The sequence below is a fragment of the Molossus molossus genome, unplaced genomic scaffold (genome assembly GCF_014108415.1).
Source record: "Molossus molossus isolate mMolMol1 unplaced genomic scaffold, mMolMol1.p scaffold_m16_p_14, whole genome shotgun sequence".
NCBI lineage: Eukaryota > Metazoa > Chordata > Mammalia > Chiroptera > Molossidae > Molossus > Molossus molossus.
Window position 1 is genome coordinate 65,532,875 of NW_023425349.1, and position 18,522 is coordinate 65,551,396.

Consider the following 18,522-nt stretch of genomic DNA (forward strand, 5'->3'; position numbering starts at 1 on the left):
TAAAGTGAATATAATTAAAAACAAGGACTTGGCCAAAATTTAAAATTACAAAGACAAGATTATCTTATGTTTAGGTCACAATCTGTTGATTCTTAAAGGTAGGATCAAGTGCTGGAGTTTAGTGGGATCTTCTTTTTCACAAAATCGCATGATTGCTTGTCACGGCATTCTTCCCCTCACATTTGACTTTAATGAAATGATAAGAAGAGCCATTCATAGAAAAATATTAAACAGCTTCATCAATTTTTCCGAGGGCTTCTCTTAACCCTTTGACATTTAAGTCATTAACTTCCAACATAACTGTTATATCATTCTTATATTGGTTTTCTATTCTTCAGATATTAACTGATCTAAAGCTGCTTGATATTCAAATGTGAATAATTTTTCAATATCATTTTCATGAAAGCTCACACCATTTGTAAAGTATTTTTTATTTAACTTTGCAATCAATTTATATTGTATTTGCATTTCATTGCTGGATGCAATAAAAGACTGACCAATCCAGGCATCCGTGTGAAATATGCTGGTATTATTATTTGAATGAAGGCAAATTTCACACATGTTGAGTTTTACAAATTTTTTTACTTTCCATTTCCCTATCCAATTTATAATTGCAGAGAACTGAGAAATAAATCCATTATTCAGACACTTATTAAACACAGTAAGGAAGACTTTATTTAAGAAGGACTACTCTTTCAGCTCGGAGGAGGCTTGGGTGCAACTTTCATCAGTCCTCCAGAATCCGGGTTCATCCGACACCAGCCGCCTCCACCATGCCGCCGACGTTCAACCCCAAAAGGATCAAAGTCGTGCCGGTGGGGAAGTCGGTGCCATGTCTGCCCTGGCCCCCAAGATCGGCCCCCTGGGCCTCCTAAAAAGGTTGGTGATGATATCGCCAAAGCAACTGGTGATTGGAAGGGTCTGAGGGTTACAGTGAAACTGACCATTCAGAACAGACAGGCCCAGATTGAGGTAGTGCCTTCTAAATCCACCCTGATCATCAAAGCCCTCAAAGAACCGCCACCAGACAGAAAGAAGCAAAAAACATTAAGCACTGTGGAAATAACACTTTTGATGAGATTGTCAACACTGCCTGACAGAGGCAGTATCGATCTTTACCTAGAGAACTCTCTGGAACCATGAAGGAGATCCTGGGGACTGCCCAGTCTGTGGGCTGCAATGTTGATGGCTGCCACCCTCATGACATCATAGATGACATCAACAGCGATGCTGTTGAATGCCCGGCTAGTTAAGAGCTACAAAGGAAAATGTTTTAATTAAAGATCATTTGACAATCAAAAAAAGAAGAAAAGGACTACTGCAATAGGAGTTTTTTTTGCAGCAAGAGAGAGAGACTAAGCTCAACAAACAACAAAGGCGAGTGAAGATTCATGGCCAAGTATTCAATGGATGGAAAATCGTCAAGAGGAAACATGTAGGCTAGGGGGACTCTCACAAGAGCAACTCCAGAGAATTCTTGTTGAAGGCAGGCCAGGATGATCATTAGATACCAAGGGTGGAGATTTTCACTAAAATGACTCAGCAGGATTCTTGGTAAATCTGGACTAAGCAGGTCAAAGACAGAGCCCAAGGTCAAGTCCTGGACAAAATGAGGTCAAAGGAAGTGCTTGCCAGTAGGTAGAAAGTCTTTGCCCTGTACTATCTTAGGCTCTCTCCCTCTTCCATCTTGAGAGCTGTGTGCTCCCCTTTGAATGTCCCTGTGTGTCAGTGTCTCATACTTTCTAGAAATAAGGGCTACTGACCAATTTCAGGGTTTTCAACCTCTCCAACTTCAACTATTGTGACTTCCTCTCTCTGCTAGTTTACAGATCCATACCATTCTAGATTCTCCAAAGGTGTTACTTCTTCCAGAGTAAAAGTCTTTTCTGAGCTCTCTCTGTAAATCGTCCCCTTCCCCATGCGTCTTCAAAGTTTAGAGTTTTGCAAACCTCTCTGGACTTAGGTGAGAAGGCGACTTTCAAGCTGATGGCTACCAGGAAGTCACCCCAAGACGTCCTCAAGATGCCTTTCCGGTGGCTGTTTCCTGGCTGACTCCCTCTATCAGACATCTCCTGGAAGCAGCTGGAATCAAGTCCTCTGCTCACTGCCTTGCTGAGGATTTCCTTTTTAACTCTTTCATGTCTAGGTATCCATGGTTACCTCTGGGCCAACTGGGCTAAAATTGTGAGAGAGCATGAGCCTAGCTTATACTAAGTCCACTATCAGCAAAGAGGAGTATATTATTATTATTTTTTTAATCCTCAACCAAGGACTTTTTTCCATTTTTTGTTCAGGTAGAGTGGGAGGGAGAGAGAGGAACAGAGAGAGAGAAACATCGACGTGAAGGGACACATCGAGTGGCTGCCACCCGCACAACCGACCAGGGCCTGGGACAAACTGCAACGGAGGTACGCGCCCTTAGTGGGATCCGAACCCGGGTCTCTCCGGACCGCAGGCCGATGCTCTAACCGCTGAGCCAAACCGGCCAGGGCAAAGGGGAGTATAACAGCTCTATTATAAATGGCTTCCTCACGCAGAAATTGTATATATCATGGCCAGGATGGCATAACATGAGTTGTTGTTGTTGACTTATTATTACCATTTTTAGAACGTATTCAATTATGTTGTATGCAAAGTATAAGATTCCTTAGCACAACAAATCAATTGATAGTTTTTGTAGACACTGATACATGGATTCAAATTTGAGTTCTTTCACTCGTTACTAGGTTTCTAAGGACTGCAGTGCTCTGAACCCTTGGGACCGCAGTGACCACGTCTCTGAACTGGGAGAGCGCGGCCTCCCTCCCAGGACCTCCCGAGGGCCGGGGGTGTGTACGCAGGCCCTCGGCAGGGACACTGGCAGTCGGGAGACAGTTGAAAATTGGTAACTGTTTCTGAATACAAACTTATATATTACCAGGCAAAAACCATTTTCTATAAAGGTAAAAGCCTTAAAATCATAACTAGAATCTCCATCATCCAAGAGCGGGAAGGGGTCCGTCAGCCACTCACAGTAGTTTTGAAGACAGGCCGGAGAGCAGTTCTTTAGTAACATCTCACCAACCCTCTGCCCAGTGGGGACACAATCCAACGAGCTGGAGCAACAGTAGCTCCTTGAACCCTGGACCTCTTGGGGTTTTGTGTTTCCTACCCTATCGACTCCCTCACTTAGACCTGTGGGCGGATACTTAGAAGAGATGAACATCTCACCTTCAGAGGCCGTGACAAGCAGCTAACAAATAACCCAATGAATCTTCAGTCAGCACCCAGCACCCACTCCCACTCGACAAGAATTGAAAACAGAAAATGGATTTTCCCCTCAAGAATTCCTCTTTGATATACTACCTTGACCTGCACCTAACAGTTCAAATCATGAAAATAAGAATCTTTTATGGTTACTGGGTAAATTCATAGTTTATCATATTTTGTCGGCTGGAGAGGAAGAGAAGACTTGGCCAGGTTCCTGGGGGAAAGATCGCCTGTCATATTTCCCTAGATTTATCTTCGAAAAAGCACTCAGGATGATACTTCGTGCAACATGCCCTCCTCCTGCTCAGAGCACCATTAGTGCAAAGCAAACCGGAGAGGCTTCCACGCGGTCCAGGGCTGGAGGTACAGAAGGGGACCCAAAGAAGGGGGAGGGGGACACTCTCAACTGCCATCATTTAAACCTCTTGATTATTTAAACTTCTGCAGAATAATGATTGCATATTTGAAAGTAATACATCTGTTCCTGTCCCTCCCCACCCCCATGTGGTTTTCTAATCCCGAGGTAATTACATTTTGACAAAAATTTATTGGGACATCTGTTTTTTCCCTTAGATCTGCAGGTCACTGTGCGACTCAGCAGAGAGCTGCTGGGGAAACCAAGCACAGTGGCTGGCAAGACCCAGGATGCTGGCTGGGCGGGGTTCAGTTAGAGACGGAGAGGGCAGTCCCCTGGGGCCACCAGCATGCACCTTCTCACGTGCCGTCCTGCACAGACTCTGGCCTAGGAGGGTAAAGGGATCAACAGTATGGCAGGGGCGGGACCGAGGGCTGGCTGGAAACAGCCTGGCAGTGTGCATCAAGATTCATGCCTTTGCTGGGTTGGCATCCAATATAAATATAATTCATGGAGGGATGGGGATGGGGATGCAATGCACAGGCCATATGTTTGGAACCCCTGCCCACAGTGGCTGGCTGTGGTTACCAGTGTCTTGTGCCACCAGCTCGATTAAATTATGGTACCCTACAGAGACTCAGAAATCCGAGAGATTTCTCTGACTTCCAGCATGTGATAAAACACGGAGTAGCCCAGGAACTTTACCCACGCATAAAGCTTCTCTTTAATTTTTTACAAGCATAGCTTCACTGCAGCCTACTCTGTGGTGGATGAACCGCCCAAACTTGCTAACTTCCATTTTTGTCACGCACGGCAGCTCCCACAGGAAGGGCCTAGAGCAGAGTTCCACAGGGAACGCCTTTGCTGCAGGCCCCTCCACCGAGCCCTCGTGAGGAAGTTTATTTTCCTGAGGTGTCCAACCCAATATCTTGACCTAATGTTTGAAAAGGAGTCTGAGTGACTTGCCTCTGTGCCAAATGAAACCTTGGACCTTTCTGAGAAGTTTCTGCCATTAAGAACTTAATGAGAAATTTCAATAAGTAAATACAGTTTCATTTCCCCTTCCTCTGGTTTATTGATTTAAAATGAATCATAACCAAGATGTTTCACTTTCAAGTAGACACCAAGCATCACTACATTTTTTTTTTTCCTGAAGAGTATCAATCGATCATTACAATGATTACATATACATATCTACTCTCCCAAAGCAAATTAAGAAAATAAGATGCCTCTGGGTATAACAAAGCATCTCTTTCATGAATGGACATAAGGCCTGCTATTCCCCAAATTTCCTTATGAAGTGCTGAGTAGGAGCAAACGCCCCCTTTGCAGATGGAAACACCGAGAGGGAGAGGAGGAACGAAAAGCCATTTGTAAACGCTCCGGGGCCCAGCCAGGCATGGAGCGCCAGGCTCCAGGTCTCGTTCTGGGCTCCATTCTTTGGCTCATCTAAGTGTCTAAAGATAAATAATCATATAGTAGATTCCGTAGAATCCTGGTGTCCCAAGAGATAACAGGTAGATGTGGGGGAAAAAATAAAAAGAAACATTTTCCTCTAGAATGATTTTGGAAATCCTGGGATAAAGGAGCTTAAACTGGCCTCTTTCAGGCTCGCTGTCCTTAACTGTTCATGTGGGTGACAGACAGAGCTCAAAGGGCGCTGGAAGCCACGGTGATGAGTCGGCGCACGTGCCGTGATGAAATGCCACAGAGCAGGTGGCTTCAAGAACCAGAATTTCTCGCAGGTCTAGAGCCCGAACGCTGAGGTCAGGGTCCCAGCGTACTCAGGCCTGGTGAAGACTCGCCTCCTGGCTCGCAGACAGTCACCTTTGCTCTGTGTCCTCTCCTGCGGAGAGAGAGGCCCTGGTGTCTCTTCTTATAAGGGCACTAATGCCATCACGGGTCTCCATCCTCATGACCTAATCTAAGCCTAATTACCTCCCAAAGATCCCTCCTCCTAATATCATTTTACAGGGGGTTAAGGCTTCAACATATGAAATTGAGGGTGGGAGAGGGGCACAAACATTCAGCCCACAACTGAGCACTGCCCTCCTTCTTTCTACAGAGTTGGGTTTTTTTAATCCTCACCCGAGGATATTTTTGCATTTATCTTCAGATAGAGTGGGAGGGAGAGAGGGAGGATGAGAGAGAGAGAAACATCAGTGTAAGAGAGACACATCGAGTGGTTGCCACTCACACGACCCAACCAGGGCCGGGGACAAACTGCAACCGGGGTACATGCCCTTAGCGGGAACCGAACCCGGGCCTCTCTGGACCGCAGGCCGATGCTCTAACCACTGAGCCAAACCGGCCAGGGCTTCTACAGAATTTTGATGTTTAAGAAATGCTAAACTAGACTCCTCTTCAGTTATGAGTTTTGATACAATATGAATATGCTAATTGTATCATGGCGCAGGACACGCAAAAGGTACTCAGTTATTTTTGGAATGAATTCGTTCACTCTTCTCATACTATCTATTTTTGTGCCAGAACATGGAAAATGAATCATGGTGGCAATACTAACCAAAGCCGACAAATTACAGAGGACAGATTGTGTGTGTGTGTGTGTGGGGGGGGGGGTAGGCTTGGGAGGGAGTCCCCAATCCTCTCTTCTCTGTAGCTCTTCTAAGTAAGGCTTCATTTGAACAAGAATTATTTCAGGATTCAACTTCCTATAAACTATTGCTCTACTCTTGTATTATCTCATTGCCCCAGCCTCACCTACTTTTTTATTTCTTCTTTTCCTCATCCTAGTTTTCCAACGTATTTCTTACTGTTTTGCTGCCCGTTGCGGCTGAACTGCATAGTTTATTCATAGACATACACACAAAGCCTGTTTTATTGTCGTTTTGCTTTTGGTTTTTGCTCTGTTTCTCCTCCAAAGCAGAGCAATAAGTTTCAATATACAGAACAAAGTAACTTCCAGGATACATTTCAACTTCTTTGGGTCAGATCTTGCAGAAATACTTGGAGAAAAAAATGCACTTGAACTTTTTACTTAAAAAGACAAACCTTCGTTAACGTCAGGTTCCAGAACCCATAGTTCTCACGCTATTTCTCGACATAAAATGTTTCTCCCTTCTAGCTCTTCCCATCAGCACCCTAGCCAGTCTTTAAGAAACAACTCAAACACCTCTCCCACACCCTTTCCTGGGCCTTCCATGGGCAGAGCTCTCTCTAGTGCTCACAGAGCCCTTTCATCCACCTCTCTGGGCCCCGGTTTGATCTTCCATGAGATGAGAATAATGAAAGTATCACTGCTTCCTGAGAATCTTTTACGTGAGAACCTGCCATGCTCGGTCTGCACCTCCTTGCTCCTCAAGACACAGACTAGCATCAGGAGTGTGGCAGGTGTGCAGTAAATGCCTTCCTAGAACATACCCAGAAAATCCCCAGTGGCCGGAGCAGTACCACGGCTGGAAACGGGGAGCACCGCCGCTCACCTTGGAGGTGTGTGGGGACCAGCAGAGCACGGGCTGAAATCAGGAACGTGGCTAGAGCCCTGCCTCAGCCTCTGACCAGCTGCTTGACCGTAGGAAACTCACTCTGCCTCTCTGGACCTCCACAGCCTCATCCTCAAGGTGCAGCAGTTGGGCTGGGTGACCTCCGTGCCCCGTTGGGCTCTGACAGAACAGATCTCTCCGATGACCAAAATGCGTAAATGCTTCCTCCCCAGAAGGCAGCGGGTCCTGCCCCGTCAGAAGGCAGCCAGCAGCCCAGAGAGAACACTTGGTGCACAGGACCCACATTGACATTTAGGTAAATTACTGATGAAATCTCTCACGCCCAGATGAAAATAATTTGGTCCTTCCCGAGTCTATTTTCCCATCACCGACATATTTACAATCACTGTTTCAATTTTCCCCTTAGACGTCATGGGGGCATCCTTTAACAAATACAATATGCACCCCGACCCGCCAGCCTGCGGGGAAGCGCTCAGATGCACGCGCTGGAGCAGGGGCTGCGCGCGTCTGAGCCCCGTGTGCACACAAAGAGCCGCAGCTGGACCGACGGCCTGCCGAGGGGTGAGCAGAGGGCCCTCTGCCAAACACTGTTCCTTTAATTCACCTAAACGCTGACCTTGAAAAATTGCCCTTTATGGGATGTGATGAGGTGTGAATTCAATCTCCATCCTCACTTGGGTCCTGTCATTTTTCTGCGCCGTGATTGCCAGTTGTGCCAGACAACATCAACTGGACCGGCAGAGGGTCTGTGAGATTGACAAGGTCCTCTGGGGAAGGCTGACATCAAAAGACCCTGCAAACTCATTTCAATCACGGGCCTCTCTCTCACCATTTTTTTTTTTCCTGGTACTGGTTCAGTGACATCACCCATGCAGCTTAACTACACCCTCTTTGATTGCTGAGCAAAAGGGGTGCTCATCTGAAATGAGGTTTGGGAAGGTTCGCGGTTCAATCCTTTTCCTTCTTAAATTCTTGGGCTCCTGACCTAAACCAACGCACTGCAAACTTATTCTGAATGTTCCAAAGGGTGAGAGAGGGGAGCATGCACTCTGTCATTTTTCTTGGGCTCAAAGAATCAAATGCAGTCGATTTAACTTCATCAAATCACTGACAACAGGCGCTGATACAGAGGATGGAAAATATGCAAGGCCAGAGAACAGCCAAAATCCTACAGTTTTTATCAGTATTAAAGCCAGATGTTCCACTGGCTATTCAAATTTGATAAAACCCACCAACAATAAAGGCTTCTCCCTGGGATCGGTGGGCCCCAGGGTCCATTCATCAGTACGTGGCTCATGTGGCTGGACACCAGGCCAACGGGTAGCATTTAAGGCAATACCAGGGCTTCTGTGAAGCCGAAACTGGTCCTTCTTTGTCTGCGGGCTTCTATAGGTTGTTGTGGCTTCAACAGACCTGTTTATGCTATGCTTGCTATGGCAACGTTTATCTGATATGGACAAAAGGCATTTTGATTCTTGAATTAATAACACTTGAGTCAAGCCTATGATTCAACAAGAGGTATTCAAACAGTTCAAGTAAAGGCAATGTTTTCCCCGAAGCCAATTAATACAGCAACAAGCCTTTGGCTGAAGCGATCCAAATGTGCGGCGAGCAAGTGTTACCACGTTCTGTAAACCATCAAGCTATCTCTGCAGTGAGTGGATGGAGAGGGAAAAAAATAAATGCACATCCTGTTGGCATGGACCTCACATCCGAGCCAGGCTATTTCACTTTTTAAGGAGGACCTGAAGAGGTGGCTTTTGCTCAGGCTGACAGTGTGTTTGACCCCACTGTAAAGTGTGAGAGGGACCTGAACCCAGCAGCAACTGTGAATTCACCTTCCAGTTTTCCCCTCTGCCCCCTTGATGACTGACCGGAGGCTACATTTGGCCAGGTCCTCCTCCTACCTGTGCCTGAGCTTAGCCCCCACCAGGCTCAAGTGACAGGATTTTAGGCAGATCTTTTCTGGGAAGCAGACGTAGCCCAGGGGCACAGGTAAATGGCTTTCCCTCCTTCCCCCTGCAGCTCCCAAACAGAGGTTTCCTTTTCTTTCCTCCATTGAAAAATTGCCAAAACCACTCCATACTGTACAGCTAACCCAAAAGCAGGCAAGGGAGAATGATGTTAATTTAAACTTCTGCCTTATTAAGTAACAAAACCCAGAAATAATGTGATCAAAGCCAAAAGACACAAACTTCTGCCATCTTTCTTGAGATAAAAGGAGTGAAACACCCATTAAATGAAGGAGCCTTGGACACTTAATAAAAATAGCTAATTAAGTGTTGGAGTAACTTAGCATTTTGCCTCATGAGCCCTGCAATACTCAAGACTAGCCTGTATCCCCTCCAATCTCACTCTTTCCTGCTGTGACTCAGGCCACCACATAATTCTTTTTCATTCCCTTCATTATGTGCCAGGGACTGTTGCATGCACTGGGAGAACTAACTGAGTGAGCAGCAGACCCAATCCCCACCCTGCAGTCACTTACGCTAGTGCCAGCAGGGTTGGTGAGCCGGACAGGTCAAGCAGGTGTGAAGTGCTTAGATAAAAATAAATCAGCACAAGAGGAATAAATGGGGGTGGGACGAGGCAGGAGTTAGTTGCCGGCCATTCCTCTGAATCCTGAAATGCCGCGAGAGTTCCTCCCGTCAAATGGACCCTGCTCCTGCTTGTGCTGTTACAATCTTGTTTTTCAACGGTGTGAGTGAATTCCATGCTTCAACTCAACCCAAGTTTTTTATTTTGTTTTGTTTTACTTTTAATCGATAAATAATTTTGAACACTTCCTACATGCCAAATATAAAAATACGAACAAGGCCCAGTACCCACTCAGTCAGAGCCCACCCCCTGGTTCGGAAGGCAGACTTACGCAGCAAACACTCTGATAGGTATAAAGCATGGTCCCTGATCTGAGCAGCAGGGTTAAAATGCAGATGCCTGGAATCCACCCCAGATCGGCCAAATGAAGTTTTCTAGGGCAAGAAGGGTACCGGAGCATTTGCATTTTATTCAACTGCCCCCTTCCCTCAGATTAATTCTAAGGTATAACACAGATAAAGAACTACTAATATAAAAAAAGGATATTGGGCTGAAGGGCATTAGTCACGAAAGCTCTTTAGGGCAAGGTCCAAGGCCTCATTTGGTTTGGGATTCTGAGCTTTTAACATCGTACCTCGGCCCAGATGTGTCTCAATCAATAGATGCATCAATGAGAGAAGATTCAAGTTCAATGCCAGGACAAACTTGTATAAGAGTAACAATATCTCCTCTAATGAGCCTTGTATGATTTATTTATTTTATTTTATTTTATTTTATTTATTTATTTTTTTATCCTCACCTGAGGACATTTTTGCATTTTTTTGTTCAGACAGAGCGGGAGGGAGAGAGAGGAAGAGAGAGAGAGAGAAACATCGATGTGAAGGGACACATCGAGTGGTTGCCACCCGCACGACCAACCAGGGCCGGGGACAAACTGCAACTGAGGTATGTGCCCTTAGCGGGAACCGAACCCGGGTCTCTCCGGACCGCAGGCCGACGCTCTAACCGCTGAGCCAAACTGGCCAGGGCTGTATGATTTAAATTCAATAAAATATAGAAAAGCAACTATCATTGGGGTCTGAAGATAATAGATGCTCTGAAATGGTCAGTTTTCACCGACCTTGGGTTCTCTCACTGGATAAATGCTGTCATGGGACTTGAATTCTATTATTACCTTCCTTCAGTTTTTTCCCTATGAGCAGGGAAATATTTAAGAGAAATGCATTTTTACCTCTAATATTCTTTCTAGTCAATACAAATAATAGGACATTTTTCCTTTTTCTTTTCTTTTTTTGCCTCCAGCCATCTTGGTGAGAAATAGATAAGACTTGTCACTAGCAGCTGACAGTACACACTAGCAGTCAGGAAGTCCTAGAATCAGCGGACTAGGTAAACTTCAACATCATCTGATCCAGCCCCCTTGTCTTTTATGTCAGAAACCTGGGGCTCAGACAAGAAGCGTCATTTGCCAAAGGTCAGAGCCAACTAGTGGCAGAGCTGAGGCATAAACCCAAGGAAAGGGTGATTTTCAAAGTTTCTCTCTGCAGCTCTCAAGTGCCCCTGGGCTCGAGGCAGGCTGAGAGAAGAGGGAGTGGAGGGCCCCACTCCGACCAGAGGAAGTCTGCTCTTCATCCCTTTTGTGTGGTTAAACATACTCAGGATGATTTCATTTGAAGAAACAATTTATGACTAAATATAATTTAAAAGCACTGTACTATACTATTCTATAGTTTTCATCACAGGTTGTATTATTTCTTTCCTTCCCACAACTTAAGTTATTGCAATCATTATCAGAAGACAATAAAACAATTTAGGACATTGTGCTTGGAGCCTAGTGTTTGCATAATATCTCCCCATCCAAATGTCCTTCTTCCTTATAACAAGATTAAAACGTTATGAAACTTCCAGTGAAAAACTACAAGACAACACATGGATACAACGAGACCCACAGGCTCAGGAGGACAAGTGCCTGGGGAGAGTGGACACCAAAGAAAGGACGATACAGCAGCCCTCCCCTATCCGCGACTTCACCCGAGGTCAGGTGTGGCCTGGAAATAGTAAATGAAAAGTTCCAAAAATAAACAATTCTGAAGTCTTAAATTGCACAGTTCTAAGCAGCGTGATAAAGCGTGTGCAGCCCCACCAGGTGTGAATCACACTTACTGGCCATCTTGTTGTCAGAGAGAGACCACATGCACTAACTTTTATTACAGTGTATTATGATAATTGTTCTGTTTCGTTATTAGTTATTACTGTTCATCTCTTACTGTATCTAATTTATAAATTAAACTTCATAATAGGTCTGTCTGTATAGGAAAAACATATTGTATACAAAGTGTCGGCACCATGCGCAGTTATCGGAATCCACTGGGGGTCTTAGCACGAATCCCCTGTGGATAAATGGGAACCAGTGTACAGGTCTTCTCAAATGCATTGTTATAGACTGGGGTATGGTTAACTAGCTCTTCATTATTAAAAATATGTTTTAAGTCTGTTGACAGTTAAAATATTAACTTCTTCAGTTTCCCTTATAACTTTTTAACCAAAGAATCTGTAAAAATGTTAGCTAAGATTAAAGGTCGATGTATCAGAGACTGCTACGAAATAGCCATTTTCTCCTTATGAACAAACACCTATCTTATTAAAGGAGGAACTGGGCCAATTCCCATGTACAACCAATCTCCCTTGCAGCTAAGAGAGATCATGTGAGAGCATTATGACTGATGTAATGTGAGCAGAAATAACAGAGACTTTCAGAAAATACCTTATCACACACTTATTTTGCCCTTTTACTGAATGTGGACATGATGGCTGGCATTCTGGCAGTCATCTTGAGATCAAGAGGACAAGAGTTACACCCCACAGATGGTGGAGCACAAAGCCAGAAGGACCCAAAGTCTGTGATGGTATCAGGGAGCTGCCATACCAGCCGGGGTGCCCATCTCCAAATGTGTATTACATGAGAGAAAAATAAACCCCCCAAATCTTCCATTCACTTTATTCTTGTTTCACTTTTTTACTTCGGTTACTAGCAAGCAAACAATTTATAGCTTACACAGTAGGCAAGCCAAAGCACCATTCATGAAGCTAAGCTTAAGAGTATTTCCTAACGGGAAGCATTATCTGCCAGAAATCTGCCCAAGAAAGGTGAGATTTGTTCAGGTGAGATTTCCTGACTCTTACGTTTTCCAGATCTGAAAGTTTTGGAAAGTGTATATGAATGGTAAAGTACATGGGCAATAATCCAAAGACAGTCGTTTTATGTTTGCCCAGCTCTGTACAATGAACAGTGTTGGATATGAGTTGTCAATGATTCTATATTCCTAAGAGTCAAGTCAATAAAAGAAGGTTAAATTTCAAACCAATTTCAAGAGGGGCTTATTGTATATGAAAAGGCCATTTAGGACCCACAACTAACTTTGAGATCATTTTCAGACTTGCCATGTGATGGCAACATTAAATGACATCCATTCCTACCACCTCCTTGCTGAGCCTTTGTATCAGCTCTCATAGGCAATATGGACTAAAAAGCATAAAACCACTGGGTCTCCATTAGGGCTCCCCAAAGCCATGCAAAAGTATAGGGAGTGCGCATTGAACACATTTGTGTATGTGTCAGGTATAGAAAACAGCAAACTTAAACAGAGCATGTCTTTTGAAGTCCTGAAGTTGACTAATGAGCTGGGTGGGGAATGGCACGGAGAATGTTTTCCTCTGGCTTTTGCAAGACAGAGGCAAGCAGCCAGGCTCAGGAAATCCACTCAGCAAGGCACAGGGCAAAGAGGAGGAGATCAATTGCGATCTGGGAGGCACGAAAACAGAGCTATCAGCAGACACGGGGCAAGCTGGAGCGCCAAGACCATGGCCAGGAAGCAGCCTGCCCGGCAGACCCCGAGGCACCAAACAGGAACGACCTTGTCCCGTGCCGTTCTCCAATAGTGACCAATAATGCTGATGGACACATAAAAGATTTACCTGGTAGCATTTATAATTTCCATAGGCAGGCCTCTCTCTTTCTCTCTCTCTCTCTCTCTCTATATATATATATATCATATTCTATTGGTTAACTAAGGAAAGTGAGGCTTACGAAGATTAAAAAAATTGGCCAACATCACATAGCTCATAAGTGGTCAAGCCATGACTCAAACTTGAGGCTGCCTGCCTCCAAAACCCATCTTCGTAACTCCTGTGCCATGTCAACTCTCAGAGAGGAAGACCCTCTTGAAGTTGGTGGCTAAAGGCCCTTACTGAACAGTCATAACTGAAGTAGGAGTCCAGCTACTTTGATGAGAAGATTGTTTTTAACCTTATAGGCAGTGCTTAATTTCCTGGAGCTTACTGAAATACTGAAAATAGTTCCTGGATCACCCTTTTCCACCTTCAGAAACCTACAAAGAATATAAAGATCCTAATTTGGAAAACAATGGACCTGAGGAGATTCCCGGGTGGGGGTTGGGGAGGGGCAGAGTCACTATCACAAGACAGCGAATCTTTGACTCTTTGATGATACCTTGTGCTGAGCCACTGGTTTATTTTTCTGATTATGGCTTCCCCTGCTCTCCTACGTCCGTGCTTCCCCATTTCCTTAGGCATAAAGTCCAAATTTCAGAACCGCCACAACTGCCCTAAGAAAACAATAAAACACCTTTATATACCTTGGTTGGAGCTACAAATAATTTGCAGGATGTCTTCTCATCCACTGTCACCATGGACCTCGTGAATCTACTGAGGAAGTCACCAGTCAACTCAGTCTTCCCAGAACTCATGGGCACTGCCACACTCCACTGCTTGGCATCACTTTCTACCATCACCTCAGATGCCCTTCCCCTGTTCCCTGCGTAGAGAATATTACCTGTTCTTAAAGGCCCAGCTGAAATACCAACTCCTCTCGAAGAGTCTCTCGGGCTAGAGGCCCTTACTTCACCTTTTCATTGCTCAAATTGAATTGGCCCAAGAAAATTTATTGCCTTCTGCATTTTATTTAGGTCTCTGTTTAACAATGTAGTGTTGTTTATTCACTTTGCTAAGTGTGTCTGAGTCAAATGCGGTAACTTATTCATACATGCATCTCCAGAATCTTGCAAGTGCCCGATACATAGTGCGCAGTCAATAAAGACCCAAAGCTGGATACTGTTGTGATTAGTGCAACAGAAATCTAGTTAATAAAATCAGCTTTTAGCTTATTGTGATTTGGATGTTTTCCTGGGTTTGTTAGACCCTCACCTCACAGAAGAAAATATTTTGCAGAAGACTAATGATAGAACTCTAGAGTAAATCAAAAGGTAATTCTACATACCAAAAAGAATGTGGGGCAAATTTTCCTATTCCTGTCACACTCTTACATCCTCAGTGAATACTTGTTGAATGCTTACGCTGTGTTGCTGTTTTTCTCAGCACTTTCCATGCATTGACTCACTTAAATGTTCACGGGGCTGAGGCAAAGTCCAAGTCCCAGGGCACTGCACGCAGTGAAGAGAAAGGCGTGAGATTGTACAGAGTAGACAACAGCACATCTAAGAGTTTCAGCCCCAACGCCCCCAAAGATTCACCTGGAATAGCAAGATTATCCCAGTCGTTTAGTTATTATGTTTATCACTTATAACTATGTACTAAAATATTTACATGTCCGAAGTTTCTGGCAAAATAATCCAGTTGGAGGGGGATGTGGACATAGAAAGGAATATTGACAAATAGGAGTAGTCAGAAGTTGATAGTGGTTATAACTGAGTGACGGTACACGTACCACTCTCTATTTTTGCATATCTTTGAAAACTCTATAATAAAAAATTTAAAAACCACTGAAACCATAACCATGATAATGCAATTAACAATAGTAACTCCAGCTGTTCTCTCTCAAGTTGGTGCCCTACCCTGATGGTCTGTCTCTGCACCTTCTGTTTCTCTTACAGGATTCTTCACAATTGTTACTTCGTTTACTTGTTTTTAGTCCACCTCCCACTGAGCTTTAAGTTCCGGAAGAAAAACAGCTCTAACATACTATTGAATCCTCAGCACCCAGCACAATGCCTGAGCAGAGTGGGAGCTAAATTCAGATCTGCCAAAGAAGACAGGAAGGAGGAAGGGAGGGAGCAACACCACGCCTGTAGCACAGGAGGCACTTGACTGGTATTCTCTCTTCTGATTCCAACCTCCCCAGGAGAAAACTGCCATTAGAAAACATATATACACGCCTTGCTCTCGGTCATCAGCTGAGAGGTAGCAGAGCCAGGATTTGCAGATGCCCTGGATCTGCTTGGCATGGCTGGGAATGCAGGCCGGTGCTGTCCACAAGCACCCCTGGCACCCCTCTCGGTGCAAAGGCTATTTCTGCTCATCAAGGGGGAGAATGGAATCACAACTCAACCAAATGCTAATGTGAAAGCAGGCCTGGCGTGTGGAGTAAGAGTTATGTTAGTCTATCTATTAGTAGGTCTATTAGTTAAGAACTCGGTTGGTAAATACACCTAATGGATGGCCCTTCACCATGTCTACCAGCACGGCTGCAAACGCTGCCCAATGCTCAGACCCCGGATTAGGTAAGTCATTGCCCCCAATGAGAACTAAATTTACTTCCTTTTTTTGAGTTTTTGAAGAGAGAGTGTAATTATTATGTGAAGAAACAAATACAAAAACAAAATGAGCAGGACAGAGTTATCATAAAATGGGGTGAGGCAAACCTCGATTTAAATGCTCTTGTGCCCTTCAGTGGCCGCGGGGCCCAGGGAAAGTGATGTCATTTCCTTGAGCCCCCGTTTCCGGAGCCATACTGATAGGATGACAGCAGCTGAAATGCCTTATAATTAAAGCTCTTTCTAAAAGTCTCATGGACATGTGAGGTGTGAATTGAACATATTCTCTTACCTTTTTCTGTCCTCGTGGGATTTGACGCACAGTTGACCCTTGAACAACCGGGTTCGAACTGGCGGGGCCTCTCACACTGGGTGTTTTCCTCCTACTAAATGAGGCCTGCTGTTTGTATCCTTTGCTTTAGCATCCGCAGATTCAGCCAAACGTGGCTGGAAACCAGTGTCTTCACATTCCCAACAGCGGATTCCCAGTAGTTGAATCGCAGATGCAAAGGGCTGTCAAGTCAAAAGTTATCGGAGGGTTTTCCACACTGGGGTGGGGTCAGCACTCCAAACCCCCACGTTGTTCAAGGGTCAGCTGTACAGCGTACGTCGGCCTGGCCAGGTGAAAGTCTGTGTAACTAGCCATCCAGCTCCCTCCACGCCCCGCCCCTTTTAACACTGACCTTTCTGACTTTCAGATGTTTGATCTGATTGGCCCAGAGGCGCTCTGCGGTGCTGCCCATTCATTCCACCTTATGCCTACAAAAGGGTCTCCTTGCTCTAACCCTTAGTCCTAGTTGTGCTCATTGAACCTAACACAAGTGGTCACATCACTCTTGCCTGTGATGAACCTTCCATACGTGTCAATGGTGGGTGACCTGAGCCTTTCAGAAAATCCTTCCAGATAAAATACCAACGGTGTCATCAACCTCAAATTTTCTTTTCTTTCTTTTTTAATCCTCACCCGAGGACATTTTTGCATGTATCTTCAGATAGAGCGGGAGGGAGAAAGGGAAGCAGAGAGAGAGAAACATCGATGTGAGAGAGACACATCGAGTGGTTGCAATTTTTCTTGATACATGCGGACACAAGGTTTCACAGTAGCTCTTGAGCATAAAACATAGTTTTCTAAAAACTGGGGGACGCCACAGTTTGGTCAATCCTTCGTGTGCTGCCCTCTCGTCACAGGTGCATGAGGATGACAGAAGCTTCCGGTTTGAGCTACCTGACCAGTCCAGAGAAATGGAAGACTCACCCCAGAGTGTTTCCTCAACATACCCTGATACGTTTAATATCACCTAAATGATTCTAGTTGCTCCAGAAAGGAAACTAAGTAATGACTCTTCCTTCCCCTGCCTTTTTTAATTGGAAGGCTAGGACTATATAGCTGGAGGAAGATGACCATTCCGAATGAGACTATACTTGTTGGAATAAGGAGTGCATTACTATGTATTTAAAGTAAATACATAGTTTTCAAGCATAACACAGATTAAGCAACCTGGAAAGTTACCATGGAGCGTCCATGAGAATTTGGGATCCATCTGGGGAGAAGGGTAAACCCAAGCAGCCTCCCTCCACAGAAGAAGCATTAACAGGCTCAGGCTGGGTCTCGGTGATTCTCAACTCTGACCGCACAGTAGATTCGCCTGCGGAACTTTTAGAACTAGCCAGCCCCACTCCCCATGCGCAGCCAGGGTTGAAAGTCACTGGCACAGCAAGAAAACGGTAGCCTGTGGGAGCTGGGGACATTGGGGTCATCAGGGGACTAGGGAAACCTCAGAGCGGGTCACCAGCCTCAGCAGACAGCAGCTAATTCTGCCCATTATCCATGAGGCCTGGTCCACTGAGCCTCTTGTCCCCTCAGGTGAATGAAACCCTTGTGGCCACACGTGACCAACTCAGTCACCACTTGGCATTGACTGCAAGCAGGGCAGAACCAGGAGCTGTGTGACACGGGCACTGAGGAGCGAAGTCCTGCGTGAAGGGGGGATGCCGGGTGGGGCGGGGGTGTCCCCGAGATCAGATAAAGCCAAAGTAAGTGAACGTGTACAAACGTCACTGTTTTTTCTCCCTATTAGGACCGTCTTCTGCCAAGCACAATGCATTTAGCTCTTATCATATTTAACCAACTCATGGGAATGCCAGTAAGTCAAAGGCAGTGAACTGATTTCTGGTTTCATAGTCTCAACGTCAGAAACCTGGTGACATTGGTAAGGAGGAGTGGGTAGGAAAGGACGGAGGAGGAGTGTGTTTGGGGGACAAAGGTGTTATAACTAAGGGGGGGGACAATTCTGTTTTTCTTGGTGAGGACCTGGATTCTGCTCTTTGTAACCCCAGCTGGAGAAAA

At 45.1% G+C, this 18,522-nt stretch overlaps 1 pseudogene; it reads left to right on the plus strand.

Moving 5' to 3' along the window:
- Positions 1 to 758: 758 nt before the first annotated feature.
- On the plus strand, positions 759 to 1,254 carry LOC118630192 (annotated as a pseudogene).
- The last annotated feature ends 17,268 nt before the right edge of the window (positions 1,255 to 18,522 follow it).